Source organism: Schistocerca piceifrons, chromosome X (assembly GCF_021461385.2).
Source record: "Schistocerca piceifrons isolate TAMUIC-IGC-003096 chromosome X, iqSchPice1.1, whole genome shotgun sequence".
Lineage (NCBI taxonomy): Eukaryota > Metazoa > Arthropoda > Insecta > Orthoptera > Acrididae > Schistocerca > Schistocerca piceifrons.
In genome coordinates this window covers 789,682,721-789,698,460 of record NC_060149.1, presented here as the reverse complement: position 1 = coordinate 789,698,460, position 15,740 = coordinate 789,682,721, and the positions used below count along the sequence as shown (strand labels likewise).

The window sequence follows — 15,740 nt, the reverse complement described above, 5'->3', positions numbered from 1 at the left end:
TCGGATTGTCTCCTATTTCGTTAATATAGATCAGGAACAATAGAGGGCCTATAACACTTCCTTGGGGAACGTCGGATATTACTTCTGTTTTACTCGATGACTTTCCGTCTATTACTGCGAACTGTGACCTTTCTGACAGGAAATCACGAATACAGTCGCACAACTGAGGCGATACTCCGTAGGCACGCAGTTTGATTAGAAGACGCTTGTGAGGAACGGTTTCGAAAGCCTTCTGCAAATCTGAAAATATGGAATCAATTTGACATCCCCTGTCGATAGCACTTATTACTTCATGAGTATAAAGAGCTAGTTGTGTTTCACAGATAATTACGAGAGTGCTCCTGCTGTCATATGAAATCGCACCACAGACCACAATTCCAGGTGTAGGTCCGGTGTGTCTAGCATAAATTCAGGTTGGTTGCAGGCCCCCAATTGGCCTCCTTCTAACCAACACACGGGCATCTCTGGCACCAGCTTTCATCAGAAGACACAACAGATCTCCACACTGCCCTCCAATGAGTTCTCGCTTGACACCACTGACGTTGGTAATGGCGGTGGTCTGGGGTCAGTGAAATGCTGGGTCGGAGCTGTCCTTGAAGTAAGCCATTTGTAACAGTTCGTTATGTCATTGTAGTGCCAACTGTTGCTGTAGGTGCAGAATGACGCGTCAAAGCCGTACGCCGAACACAGTGGTCATTCCTCTCGGTAGTGCCACTTCGCCGTCTGGAACCTGGAACAGAACACAGCATGTTGTTCTCAAAGTAGAGACGTCTACAGACGTTACAGTAACCTCTGGCGTGCCACAATGGAGTGTTATGGGACCATTGCTTTTCACAATATATATAAATGACCTAGTAGATAGTGTCGGAAGTTCCATGCGGCTATTAGCGGATGATGCTGTAGTATACAATGAAGTTGCAGCATTACAAAATTGCAGCGAAGATATGCAGCGGATAGGCACTTGGTGCAGGGAGTGGCAACTGGCCCTTAACATAGACAAATGTAATGTATTGCGAATACACAGAAAGAAGGATCCTTTATTGTATGATTATATGATAGCGGAACAAACACTGGTAGCAGCTACTTCTGTAAAATATCTGGGAATATGCCTACGGAACGACTTGTAGTGAAATGATCATATAAAATTAATTGTTGGTAAGGCGGGTGCCAGGTTGAGATTCATTGGGAGAGTCCTTAGAAAATGTAGTCCATCAACAAAGGAGGTGGCTTACAAAACACTCGTTCGACCTATACTTGAGTATTGCTCATCAGTGTGGGATCCGTACCAGGTCGGGTTGACAGAGGAGATAGAGAAGATCCAAAGAAGAGCGGCGCGTTTCGTCACAGGGTTATTTGGTAAGCGTGATAGCGTTACGGAGATGTTTAATAAACTCAAGTGGCAGACTCTGCAAGAGAGGCGCTCTGCATCGCGATGTAGCTTGCTGTCCAGGTTTCGAGAGGGTGCGTTTCTGGATGAGGTATCGAATATATTGCTCCCCCCTACTTATACCTCCCAAGGAGATCACGAATGTAAAATTAGAGAGATTCGAGCGCGCACGGAGGCTTTCCGGCAGTCGTTCTTCCCGCGAACCATACGCGACTGGAACATGTAAGGGAGGCAATGACAGTGGCACACCTTTGGGTGGCTTGCGGAGTATGAAGGTAGATGTAGATGTAGATGTTCCTTGCAGCAATACATTATCGTGACCACTACCGCCAGCAACCACGTGCAGTGGCTACATTCCTGCCAAGTCTTTCTGCAATATCGCAGAAGAAACACCCAGCTTCTCGTATCCCAAGTACACGACTTCGTTCAATCTCAGTGAGGTGTTTTTAATGGCGCCTTTGTCGCCTTAAAGACATATTTGTCTTCATCAACTCACCACGTCCAGTCTCAGAGGTTACGAACGCTCACGTCCGTTACAGCGTGTGTTTAAAACAAACCTAATTTCCATCCTCATAATGGCGCTACTAGCGCCACACTTGCGCCATTGGTGCGAAATTTCAACAGACATTCTCTTTCAGATGTAGAAACACGCCTACCAACTTTCGTTTATATTGCACAACGCCTACCTGGTGAAGCGATTTTTTTCTGTCAGTGTATATGGGATGTGTGATCGACATACTAATAAAGATGTTAAAGAAGTACGATACCTGAAATCAAATATAATTTAGTTTTAGGTGCAAGGTAGAATTATTGAAACAGAAAATCGTTGTGTGATTAATTCGATTTACGCTTACTTATATGTCAAGGTTTAACTTCATGTATTGGGGTATAATGTTTAAGGTTGGCTTAAATTATTGTGTTTTATATGAGCTATAATTCAGTAAATTAATTTCTCGTTTTTGTGGTAGAATACTTCCCTTCACTTGGTGTTTCTGTATAAATGTTATATGTGAACATGACATTGTGTAAATAGCAGACTCAAGTCAGAGCATCTTAATCAAATATTAACATGAACACTCTTATGATCACGTTGCTATTTAACTAGTGTTTCAGGCTATCCGCGCAGGGAGAAACAAATGATTTGGAGCAGAGTTTGCCATAGGTGAAGTGAGGAATATTGCAACCCGCATTCACCAGTCAACGGAAGAATCGTTTATTAACCCACATTTTCTTGCTGTGTCACCGACTGGCTCGTTTGGAATGAGCTCTTTTCTTTCTAACTGTTTTCGATGCAATATTTTCTTGTTGTCTTGTCGGGTGTGAATAACTTTTTGTTGCAGGTTTTCTACTAGTGCAGTGAACATTGATCGCTGTTTGATAATACGATATGTTCAATTTTCCGTGGATAGCAGACTTACATGAAATATCCCATGAGTGCTAAAAGGAACTCGTTATACTTCGGTTACACGATAATTCAATCTAATCTAAAAGCCGTAAACTCAACTAAATGCCGACCAGAGTGGCCGAGCGGCTCTAGGCACTACAGTCTGGAACCGCGCGACCGCTACGGTTGCAGATTCGAATCCTGCCTCGGGCACGGATGTGTGTGATGTCCTTAGGTTAGTTAGGTATAAGTAGTTCTAAGTTCTAGGGGACTGATGACCTCAGAAGTTAAGTCCCATAGTGCTCAGAGCCATTGGAACTCAACTAGATACCTAGGTATTACAATTACGAACTACTTAAATTGGAAGGAACACATAGAAAATGTTGTGGGGAAGGCTAACCAAAGGTTGCGTTTTATTGGCAGGACACATAGAAAATGTAACAGACCTACTAAGGAGACTGCCCACACTACGCTTGTCAGTCCTCTTGTAGAATACTGCTGCGTGGTGTGGGATCCTTCCCAGATAGGACTGACGGAGTACATCGAAGAAGTTCAAAGAAAGGCAGCACGTTTTGTATTATCGCTAAATATGGGGGACAGTGTCACAGAAATGATACAGGATTTGGGCTGGAAATCGTTAAAAGAAAGGCGATTTTCGTTGCGACAGAATCTTCTCACGAAATTCCAATCACGAACTTCCTCCTCCGAATGCGAAAATATTTTGTTGACACCGACCTACTTAGGGAGGAACGATCACCACGATAAAATAAGGGAAATCAGAGCTCGTACGGAAAGATATACGTGTAACATTCTTTCCGCGCTATACGAGATTGGAATAATAGATAATTGTGAAGGTGGTTCGATGAACCCTCTGGCAGGCACTTAAAGGTGATTTGCAGAGTATCCGTGTAGATGTAGATGTAGATCCCAATACATATGTGATAGTGGCAAATGAAAAAGTACATTGTTTGATCCTTGTTGGAATACATTCTGTATATATCTATGCGGGACTAAACTATTATGAACATGATTAACCGAAAATTATATTAGCCATGTGTGATTATGGCTTGCTAATATATATTACTTGATATTTTTTCTTGCCATTGTCTTTCAAACTGCTAGGTAGATGACTAACATATATTTGATATATACACACTCTTTTCTAATAGTTATATAAGTCCACTTATATAGGTATTTCATAGTTTGTATCATTGTTTTGTAAGGACTTGACTACTACCGATTAATCGTGATATTAATTCTCAACTGAATATTTACATCAAGAAATCTTGACGTGTTGGTCTACACTACACAGAAACATAGTAATATAAATGTGGGCTCAGTGTTACTAGGTGCGCCGTATTTTACAGTCCTGTGATGCAAGTTATCATCTTAGGGCGTAATATTAACAAATTTATGATGCTATCATAATCTCTTAGTACAATAGCCTTCTGAAAAAATACCAAAAGGGCTCTATGAACAAAATTACGTTTGATTGATCTAGCGTATTAGATATTGTGGGGATTTACGAGTCAAATTTACTTTGTTATGGAACAAGTCGCCACTTAAATTAACTCGTAAAATACAGATAAAATGCTTGAAATCAATAAAAAGAGTAACATGGACACGCTACATTTGTAACACCACATACAAATAAGTAACTGATGGGATGCTCAAAGCTTCTGTGAGGTACAACTCTAGGGAGTAAGTATAAAAGGTTTGTTCCACAAGAAAGCTTTTTACCTTAGATTTGACAATCTGAGATTTATCATTCAAATTGTTCAGTTCTGCTCAAAGATTATTGAAAATGGAACCTGTGTAAAAGTGCTGAAAAAAGCAGCTAAGGCAACCAACCGGCACAAATTTTCAACTTCTGCCATTGCGTCACCACAACGCCCTGTGCTGCTGGAAGTCAGGAATTTCCACCTATCCCTCCCTTTCTTTCCTCGTTCTCTACTGCATATAAATTTATTATACTCACACCAGCTCAACATCAATAGAATACTTAACGAATGACTTTTGTTGGAGACAGTTAAGCTGCTACGACTTGCAGCGTAACAATAAACTTATGCGCGAAAGGCAAAGGTCCCGAGTTACTTACCCGTGAAAGGCAAAGGTCCCGAGTTTGAGTATCGGTCTGGCACGCAGTTTTAATCTGCCAGGAAGTTTCATATCAGCGTACACTCCGCTGCAGAGTGAAAATCTTATTCTGGAAAATCTTATTCTGGAACTCTAGTGAGTTCTAAAATTTTCCACACACGGAAAATGGTATCTCTCTCTGCACGTACTAGTTTTAGGACACATGAGTAGTATACCAGTACAAATTCTGGAACAATTAAGCCAATTAATGTCAATCAAGGTCAATTAAGTTAATTAAGAATGTTGTGAATTTAATCGTTTCCTGTTGAATATCAGCACCATCACCCTTTCTCAATGTAGTTGTTAACAGAGCCCTAATGATTTTCTTGTATTAATTAGTGTCTGGGGCTTTTATACGACCATCATCCGACTCTGCAAAACACACAGATTTCTTGTTTGTGCTGTCAGTCATCACTACCGTCCCAACAACTACGCGTGCGTGCATATTTTAGTGCATTCTATACCCACAGACACTTGGTCAGGCCTGTGTGTATCAAAATGTACGTCGGCGTCTAGGGACGAGCGCGCTAGGCTGACCGACATGCAGAGGGAAGCGTTAATTACGTCCTCTTGGGGGAAGCGTGGAGCACCAGTGACTCAGCGCCCGCGTGAAAGCGAAGGTGAAGGGCGGCTTAATTGAAGAGACAGTGTCTGACTGTCGTAGGCGCGCCTGTGTGAGATGTACTCACACATGTAGACGAGTGGTTGGGGAGAAAGCATGAATTGAGGGTGCAGCGTCTCTCTCACTTTAGGCTGACCTTAAAGACAAGTACCAGGAGATGACTGCAGCCGCCGGTTACGTTGATGTCCTGCTAAGAAGCAGTTATCGACTCCGTTCTTCTCCGAGGGAGTCTTCATTTATACACTACTGGCCATTAAAATTGCTACACCACGAAGATGACGTGCTACAGACGCGAAATTTAACCGACAGGAAGAAGATGCTGTGATATGGAAATGATTAGCATTTCAGAGCATTCACACAAGGTTGGCGCCGGTGGCGACACCTACAACGTGCTGACATGAGGAAAGTTTGCAACCGATTTCTCATACACAAACAGCAGTTGATCGGTGTTGCCTGGTGAAACGTTGTTGTGATGTCTTGTGTAAGGAGGGGATTGCGTACCATCACGCTTCCGACTTTGATAAAGGTCGGATTGTACCCTATCGCGATTGCGGTTTACCGTATCGCGACATTCCTGCTCGCGTTGGTCGAGATCCAATGCCTGTTAGCAGAGTATGGATCGGTGGGTTCAGGAGGGTAATACGGAACGCCTTGCTGGATCCCAACGGCCTCGTATCACTAGCAGTCGAGATGACAGGCATCTTATCCGCATGCCTGTAACGGATCGTGCAGCCACCTCTCGATCCCTGAGTCAACAGATGGGGACGTTTGCGAGACAACAACCATCTGCACGAACAGTTCGATGACGTTTGCAGCAGCATGGACTATCAGATCGGAGACCATGGCTGCGGTTACCCTTGAAGCTGCATCACAGACAGGAGCGCCTGCTATGGTGTACTCAACGACGAACCTGGGTGCACGAATGGCAAAACGTCGTTTTTTCGGACGAATCCAGGTTCTGTTTACAGCATCATGATGGTCGCATCCGTGTTTGGCGGCATCTCGGTGAACGCACATTGGAAGCGTGTGTTCGTCATCGCCATACTGGCGTATCACACGGCGTGATGGTATGGGGTGCCATTGGTTACATGTGTCGGTCACCTCTTGTTCGCACTGACGGCTCTTTGAACAGTGGACGTTACGTTTCAGATGTGTTACGACCCGTGGCTCTACCCTTCATTCGATCCCTGTGAAACCCTACATTTCAGCAGAATAATGCACGACCGCATGTTGCAGGTCCTGTATGGGCCTTTCTGGATACAGAAAATGTTCGACTGCTGCCCTGGCCACCACATTCTCCAGATCTCTCACCAACTGAAAACCTCTGGTCAATGGTGGCCGAGCAACTGGCTCGTCACAATACGCCAGTCACTTCTCTTGATGAACTGTGGTATCGTGTTGAAACTGCATGGGCAGCTGTACCGGTACACGCCATCTAAGCTCTGTTTAACTCAATGCCCAGGCGTATCAAGGCCGTTATTACGGCCAGACGTGGTTTTTCTGGGTACTGATTTCTCAAGATCTATGCACCCAAATTTCGTGAAAATTTAATCACATATTAGTATAATATATTTGTCCAATGAATACCCGTTTACCATCTGCCCTTCTTCTTGGTGTAGCAGTTTTAATGGCCAGTAGTATAGCTTCACTAAGATGATGTACGCAGCTCTAAGTCAGCTGGGTCCATTATATGTTTCCTAACGAAGCGCGCATCACCAGTAATAATAATGAACTGGATATACGCTATCAGGGGCGGCTGCATTTTTTTTTTTTTTTCAGTCTCTTGTGTGTGGACTGACAAAGCCATATACAACAGGCCGCCTCCGTCGTCGTTTGGGCGGCTGTCGGAGACGAATCAGACTGTCTGACAGTGCTTCATCCTGTCGTGCCCCATCCCCACTGGGAGGCAGCCTATATAAGCCAGAACATGACGCTATTTCGATCATTTGTGTCTATTTCTTGACTTAGTTCAGTGCCTTCATTACTGAATGTTCAACTGTCTATGTATGTGCGATCATAGCAGCTGACCTTTGTTCTTCTTCTTGGATAGAAGACGTGAACAGATTTTGGTCACTTCTGAATGATTACGAGTTAGGGGAGTTTGTGTAAACGATTGGGGCTCTACCAAATTGCAGCTGGGACACAGCTGATTCCTGTGACGGTAAGTACTTGCAGTCCTCTCACTTCTCTATTATGAGTAATAATAATAATAATACATCAATGCAATACAGCTACATCCAAACTTATATATACAACTACAAAAAAATGGTTCAAATGGCTCTGGGCACTATGGGACTTAACTACTGAGGTCATCAGTCCCCTAGAACTTACAACTACTTAAACCTAACTAACCTAAGGACATCACACACATCCATGCCCGAGGCAGGATTCGAACCTGCGACCGTAGCGGTCACGCGGTTCCAAACTGACGCGCTTAGAACCGCACGGCCACACCGGCCGGCTATACAACTACAGAAATCTGTAATTATTGACACTTGTTCAATTACCCGAAAGTTCCTAAATGCAATGTAACATATACCGTACAGTTAAAAGGTTGTCACGCTTGATCAAGGTCCGCGTCACCTTCCATTTTTAACCAGACATAACGTCTGAGACAAGAAAGAAATAATAATAATAACTCGTGCCGGTCACATATGAAATCCTATCAAAAGTTCTCATGAATAGATTAGAAGAACAAGCTGATCCACAAATAGGAGAATACCAGGCCGGTTTTCGCAAGGGACGATCATGCATAGAACAGATATGGAATCCGAAAATGATTCTCCAGATGAGAAACACCCGAAAGACAGTGGTCACTTTTGTAGATTTTAAAAAGGTCTACGACTCAATAGACAGAGTAGTGCTCTGCAACACACTGGAAGAATTCAGAATTGACATAAAGACAAGAGCAATCATTCGGCAAACATTAACTGACACAATCTCCAAGGTTAAATTTATGGGGGATATCTCTGAACCATTTGAAATCCAAACTGGAGTGCGACAGGGTGACGGACTTTCACCATTACTCTTTAATATCATTCTTGTAAAAATTATCAGGACATGGGAAAAGAAGTCAAAGGAATCCAAATTGGCATTAGAAAAGATAATAGATTCAATGTGAAGTTTTTAGCTTTTGCAGATGACCTTTCAATCCTCACAAATAATAGAAAAGAAGCCAGAAGTTACACGAAACTGCACAAAGAACTGGCCTGTAAATTTCGTATGAGAAAACCCAGTACACAGAAAGAGTGCCACAAGAGAAATTGCCTATTGTGACAACCCAGGGGAAAATCGTACAAGTACCACGTTTTAAGTACCTGGGAGAAATCATCCAGCCATCAGGAATCAACCTAAAGGCCAATGAGGAAAGAATAAAAAAAACTACAGAAGGCATATAAACTCACATGGAACTATTATTACAAAACGTCCATATCCATTAACGCAAAACTGAGACACTACAACACTGTCGTACTTCCGGAGGCACTATATGCATCTGAAACAACACAAATAGGTGGGAAAACTACAATCAAAGAAATACAGAAACAAGAAAGGAAAATTCTCAGAAAAATTTTTGGCCCGATACAAGAGCAAGGAATGTGGAAGAAGAGACCAATATCAGAATGATATAAATACACAGACAAGATTACGGATACAATAAGAAAAAGAAAAATGCAGTTCTACAGGCTTATGCACAGTATGAATGAAAACAGAATTTCAAAGCGAGTTCTTAAAGTCATCAACTCAGGCATGGGAAAAACAAAATGGATAAAAGAAGTTGAAGAGGACCTCAGACAAGCACACATAACAGTAAACGATGCAGAAAATAGAACTGAATTCAGAAACATCATCAAAAAACATAAATTTGACACCAGGATGCAAATGGACAGCGGAGCGAAAGAAACAACACAGTGAACACATGAAGAAAATTTGGGCTCAGAAAAAACATAAACAATCATCATAAAGGAATTGAAGTTCAAACGCTCTCTTTAAATGGCAATAATCGAAAATAATAATAATAATAATAATAATAATAATAATAATAATAATAATAACAATAATAATGAAAACTTATAAAACAACACGTTCCCACATACAAGTATGCACCACAAAATGTACTGGAGAATGATGAATACAAATTATACTGGAACGGAACCATTATAACAGATAAAACAACACCACATAGCAAACCTGACATCATACTCACCAATAAAAAGAAGAAATTAACACAACTAATCGAAATATCCCTACCAAATACAACAAATATACAAAAGAAAACAGGAGAAAAAATTGAAAAATACATCCAACTGGCTGAGGAAGTCAAGGACATGTGGCATCAGGATAAAGTTGACATTATATCAATTATACTATCAACTACAGGAGTCATACCACACAATATCCACCAGTAAATCAATGCAATACAGCTACATCCAAACTTATATATACAACTACAGAAATCCGTAATTATTGATACATGTTCAATTACCCGAAAGTTCCTAAATGCAATATAACATATACCGTACAGTTAAAAGGAAGTCACGCTTGATCAAGGTCCGCGTCACTTTCCATTTTTTTAACCAGACATAACGTCTGAGAAAAGGATGATAACAATAATAATGATAGTGTTATCACTGTAGCTGACACACTTGTGGCTTATCTGCAGTATTATTCGCTGATTGAGCCCTGAGCCTGACGAGGTGGCTATGGAGCCCGTAGTCATCGATTTAATTTCGTCCAGTCCACCAGCGATGGATGAATGAGCAGGAGAATCATAAGCACTTAATATTTTTTGTATGAAACCGTTATTACTATTGACTGCCACTGATGGTACGAATGCGAACGTGTCTTTCTTTTCTCAGATACGCAATCCTCCAATTGTGAGCCGCTTACGTCCAACATACCACCGACAGGGATATCTTCCCCCTTTCTTGACGCTAGTCCCCAATTTTCATCAGTCATGGGTGACGACGCCAGTCTTTGATGGCTCTATTCGTTAGTGTTTTTATCACATTCTTTTTCTCTTTATATTTCTTTCTCTTCTACCCATCCCCTTTTACAACTTATAATTTCACCTTATTATTAATAGGGAATGCATCAGGTACTCTCAATGGTACCGCTGAAGCTATGAGTGAGCCTGACAGCCTTTTGTCAGAGATTGCTGGGGACACTCCAACAGCTGATGGGATGGAGTTACAATTGGCTGTTATTATGGATATGCACTAAAGCATTATTATTATTATTGTCACTGTAGTTATCTGCTCGTTTCCCATTACGTGCATATTTACATGCCATACTTATATTTTTTTTTTCTTTCCTGTCTGTCTGTCATACACTACTGACCATTAAAATTGCTACACTAGGAAGAAATGCAGATGATAAACGGGTATTCATTGGACAAATATATTGTACTAGGACTGACATGTGATTAAATTTCCAAACAGTTTGGGTGCATAGATCGTGAGAAATCAGTACCCAGAACAACCACCTCTGGCCGTAATAACGGCCTTGATACGCCTGGGTATTGAGTCAGACAGAGCTTGGATGGCGTATACAGGTACAGCTGCCCACGTAGCTTCAACACGATACCACAGCTCATCAAGAGTAGTGACTGGCGTATTGTGACGAGCCAGTTGCTCGGCCACCATTGATCAGAGGTTTTCAGTTGGTGAGAGATCTGGAGAATGTGGTGGCCAGGGCAGCAGTCGAACATTTTCTGTATCCAGAAAGGCCCGTACAGGACCTGCAACATGAGGTCGTGCATTATTCTGCTGAAATGTAGGGTTTCGCAGAGATCCAATGAAGGGTAGAGCCACGGGTCGTAACACATCTGAAATGTAACGTCCACTGTTCAAAGTGCCGTCAATGCGAACAAGAGGTGACCGAGACGTGTAACCAATGGCACCCCATGCCATCACGCCGGGTGATACGCCAGTATGGCGATGACGAATACACGCTTCCAATGTGCATTCACTGCGATGTCACCAAACACGGATGCGACCATCATGATGCTGTAAAGAAAACCTGGATTCAGCCGAAAACTTGACGTTTTGCCATTCGTGCTCCGAGGTTCGTCGTTAAGTACACCATCGCAGGCGCTCCTGTCTGTGATGCAGCGTCAAGGATAACCGCAGCCATGGTCTCCGAGCTGATAGTCCATGCTGCTGCAAACGTCGTTGAACTGTTCGTGCTGATGGTTGTTGTCTTGCAAACGTCCCCATCTGTTGACTCAGGGATCGAGACGTGGCTGCACGATCCGTTACACCCATGCGGATAAGATGCATGTCATCTCGACTGCTAGTGATACGAGGCCGTTGTGATCCAGAACGGCTTTCCGTAATACCTTCCTGAACCCACCGATTCCATATTCTGCTAACAGTCATTGGATCTCGACCATCGAGAGCAGCAATGTCGCGATACGATAAACCGCAATCGCGATAGGCTACAATCCGACATTTATCAAAGTCGGAAACGTGATGGTACGCATTTCTCCTCCTTACACGAGGCATCACAACAACGTTTCACCAGGCAACGCCGGTCAACTGCTGTTTGTGTATGAGAAATCGGTTGGACACTTTCCTTATGTCAGCACTTTGTAAGTGTCGCCACCTGCACCAACCTTGTGTGAATGCTCTGAAACGCTAATCATTTCCATATCGCAGCATCTGCTTCTTGTCGGTTAAATTTCGCATGTGTAGCACGTCATCTTCGTGGTGTAACATTTTTAATGGCCAGTAGTGTAGACTGCCCAGAGTACAATAGAGGCCTTCCACCGCAGCAGTAGCACCAGCCTCCTCCTCTTGATGAGGAGGACGGCTCAGCGGCTCCATGTGATGAGCGGTGGTGGACGAGGGGGTCATCTCGCAGGATTTATCGATAGGATCGACCAGGACAGCCTTACTTGCAGTCATCGACGACCCTCTGGATGGTGAACGCTGCGTGGCCATAGCAGTGGGCAAGTGAGGCCCTCCTCCTTTCACCTGACTCGCCAGTAAGTTGGCCTCAGATGCAGCCACTGCTACCACCGCTGCTAAAGCTGCCACCTCGGGAACGGACCGACGACCCTGAGTCTCGTCCACCCCTGCCTATGCCACCAACATCGCGAGGAGGATGCGCCGTGGTCTTGGGGCGTCGGCACACATGCGATTTCAAGAGACGGCGATCTCGCATCGCCACAGCCGTCAAACTCACAGACTGTGGGTCTGGCTGCAGTAGATCAGCATCACGGGGGTTGGTGATCTCACGGTGCCGGCATGATACCCACAGTCGTTGACTTCGTGGGCAGGGGTAACACTCTTACAACGCCCCTTGGGCTCCACTATCTGGTCGGTGGGCGGTTACCACCCAGCACGTCACCAAATGCGGCGTACGGATCTGGCATTGCAGGAATCGCCTGTAATATCGCCGGTTCTTGTGAAAAATGTGTTTTCCCTTCCAACAAGTTGGGATGAGAAGTAATGCCACACAACAACAGCAGTCAATACAGACATGTTCGCCAAAATATGGGACGAATTTTACTACCGTTCATGTTTGTCGAGGGTTCACTGGGGGGGAACTTTGAAAAATGTAGATGAAAACTTGGATCCTAAACGTAAGTAGTCGGGAGATGACAGCACGACCACAATTTCGATATCAAATTGATGTCAAATTGATATGTACATTATTTAAATTGAATAATTAATTACCCCCAACCACCCACCACGCCAAACCCCACCCTCCAACCACGGATGACATCATGTGTTTTCGTCAACCTGCATGTGGGTCCCAGCCCCTCCTCCAAAAAAAAAAAAATGTTCAGACGTGTGTGAAATCTTATAGGACTTAACTGCTAAGGTCATCAGTCCCTAAGCTTACACACTACTTAACCTAAATTATGCTAAGGACAAATACACACACCCATGCCCGAGGGAGGACTGGAACCTCCGCCTGGACCAGCCGCACAGTCCATGACTGCAACGCCCGAGACCGCTCGGCTAATCCAGCGCGGCTCCCCCTCCTCCTTCCCCACCTGGCCTATTGGCGGGCATTTCGAATTTTGGCAGGAATTTCTTTGCCCCAGGGCTCTGCTGACGACCCAGCTCACCTCCCACCCGGGAACTGGCGGGAAGTTGAAAATGGTGGTACCCTTTCTGGGACTCGAACACCGGTTCTCCTGGACATCCCTAACACAATTATACCACCAGAGGTGCCTGAAATTGGCAGTAGTCCATAGGAGCGCAGCATCGGATCACATCAGGGATATAAGACGGGCCCAGCAGCTCTGTAGCCTCAGCTGCATGAGGCGCCAGCTGAGGTCATCCAGCGCCATCCAACCGCATCAGCAACAGAGTAGGGAGAAGCCATAGAAGAGTAAGTACCCCCTGCTTAATGTCTGTGTTTACTGTCGTGTGAGGATGATGATGTCTTTGTGCTTCTCTCATAGTCTGTAACGGTTTTTCTTCTTTGCTCATCAGTATGTGACGTCCTCCAGCCTGCTTGGGTCTGCAACAGCGACGTGTCCCAACCCGTCAGGACCTGCAGCATAGCAGCACCCTGGGATCGTGTCAGCTTGATGGAGCACGACAGTCAGCTGTTGTTGTCCGCTGAAGACACCCAGCCAGCCTCTGTCTCGTAAGGTGCACTGTCGGTCCTAATCAGCATGACGAAGCTCGGTACTGGACCCGATCATACGCGCCATCGCAGAATATTCCAGTGAAACTACATGGACAAAGTGAGGATGTAGTGGATAAGGAGATACCAGTTAGGTCCTGTGCACCACTACTCTTCACTTCAGTATATAATTTAACCACTAGTGGTTCGAAGTGTTTACGTAATGGTATAGAGGCAACTCCAGGCAGAGACTAACGTGTTCTGACAGAGATCGAGAATGCAGCTAAAAGTATTAAAGTGCGGTTTACCAAGTTGGAATGGGGTGAATGGTGTCGTGCAAAAGCCTCCATCAAGCAGCAGTTGACCGCCGAGTATCATCTGAGCTGTCCACCTCCAGACGTTTACTGCGCTGCTCTGACTCCATCCTCTACAATAGTGTACAATGTGAAATTGGGTAACACATCCATTTATCTATAGCAGGGGTTCCCAACAAAATTTTCTCGATGACCCCCTCATCTGTGAAAGCACTGTCAATAAATTAACAATAGCCGATTGTCGTCTGAAATGCGAGTTTCTGTGTAAAGTGACTGTCAGTTGTCAGCTGCAAAGAGGCAGCGCGCGCAATCTAACGGCATACAGCAAAACTATTTGCCTCTATCTAATTCTAGTTTTGCGCTAGAGTGTGCTAGCGTCATTTGAGTCTAGAAAGACGCTAGTCTCAGAAGTTTGCTAAAGCTCTGCTCATGCAGGAAGCGGCCAAAACAAAAAATTTGTTATCATACGAAATATATTTAATAAATTTTTTATTCTAATAGCATCTTGCGGACCCCTCTGGCACAACTCGCGGACCCCCAGCATTTCACCGTCAATAACGGTTCGTTCTAAGGATAGTTTCATCCATTGTGTTGCAAAGACTGAAAAGATGGTTGCCTTGTGTTAGAATTGTGTGTAAGAGACATTGCAGAGTATCTACGTATGAACAGTGTGCATGTAGACATCTTCGAACTGTGGGCCAGTATGGTGCCAAAGAAAACTAATGTACTGCCAATAAGTTTGAGAGAAATAAATGCTGAATTCTGTGGTTACAAGAAGGCTTTATTTTCTATATTCTGTACTGGTTTTAAGATAATAAAAGGACCTGTTGGTTTAATACGTCCCGTGTATAGTTACTGAATAAAAATGTGTATAACCATGTTGTTGTTGTTGTTGTTGTTGTTGTGGTCTTCAGTCCTGAGACTGGTTTGATGCAGCTCTCCATACTAATCTATCTTGTGCAAGCTTCTTCATCTCCCAGTACCTACTGCAACCTACATCCTTCTGAATCTGCTTAGTGTATTCATCTCCTGGTCTCCCTCTTCGATTTTTACCCTCCACACTGCCCTCCAATGCTAAATTTGTGATCCCTTGATGCCTCAGGACATGTCCTACCAACCGATCACTTCCACTAGTCAAGTTGTGCCACAAACTTCTCTTCTCCCCAATCCTATTCAATACCTCCTCATTAGTTACGTGATCTACCCACCTAATCTTCAACATTCTTCTGTAGCACCACATTTCGAAAGCTTCTATTCTCTTCTTGTCCAAACTATTTATTGTCCATGTTTCACTTCCATACATGGCTACACTCC

At 43.9% G+C, this 15,740-nt stretch overlaps 1 long non-coding RNA gene across 1 annotated transcript in view; it reads left to right on the top strand.

The window, feature by feature from the left end:
* Nucleotides 1-14,677, top strand: part of LOC124723112 — a 108,764-nt gene extending 94,087 nt beyond the window's left edge. Inside the window, exons 2-3 of the long non-coding RNA XR_007006509.1 lie at nt 13,583-13,872; nt 13,977-14,677. This is a non-coding gene — a long non-coding RNA (uncharacterized LOC124723112). The remainder of the gene's footprint in view (nt 1-13,582; nt 13,873-13,976) is intronic.
* The last annotated feature ends 1,063 nt before the right edge of the window (nt 14,678-15,740 follow it).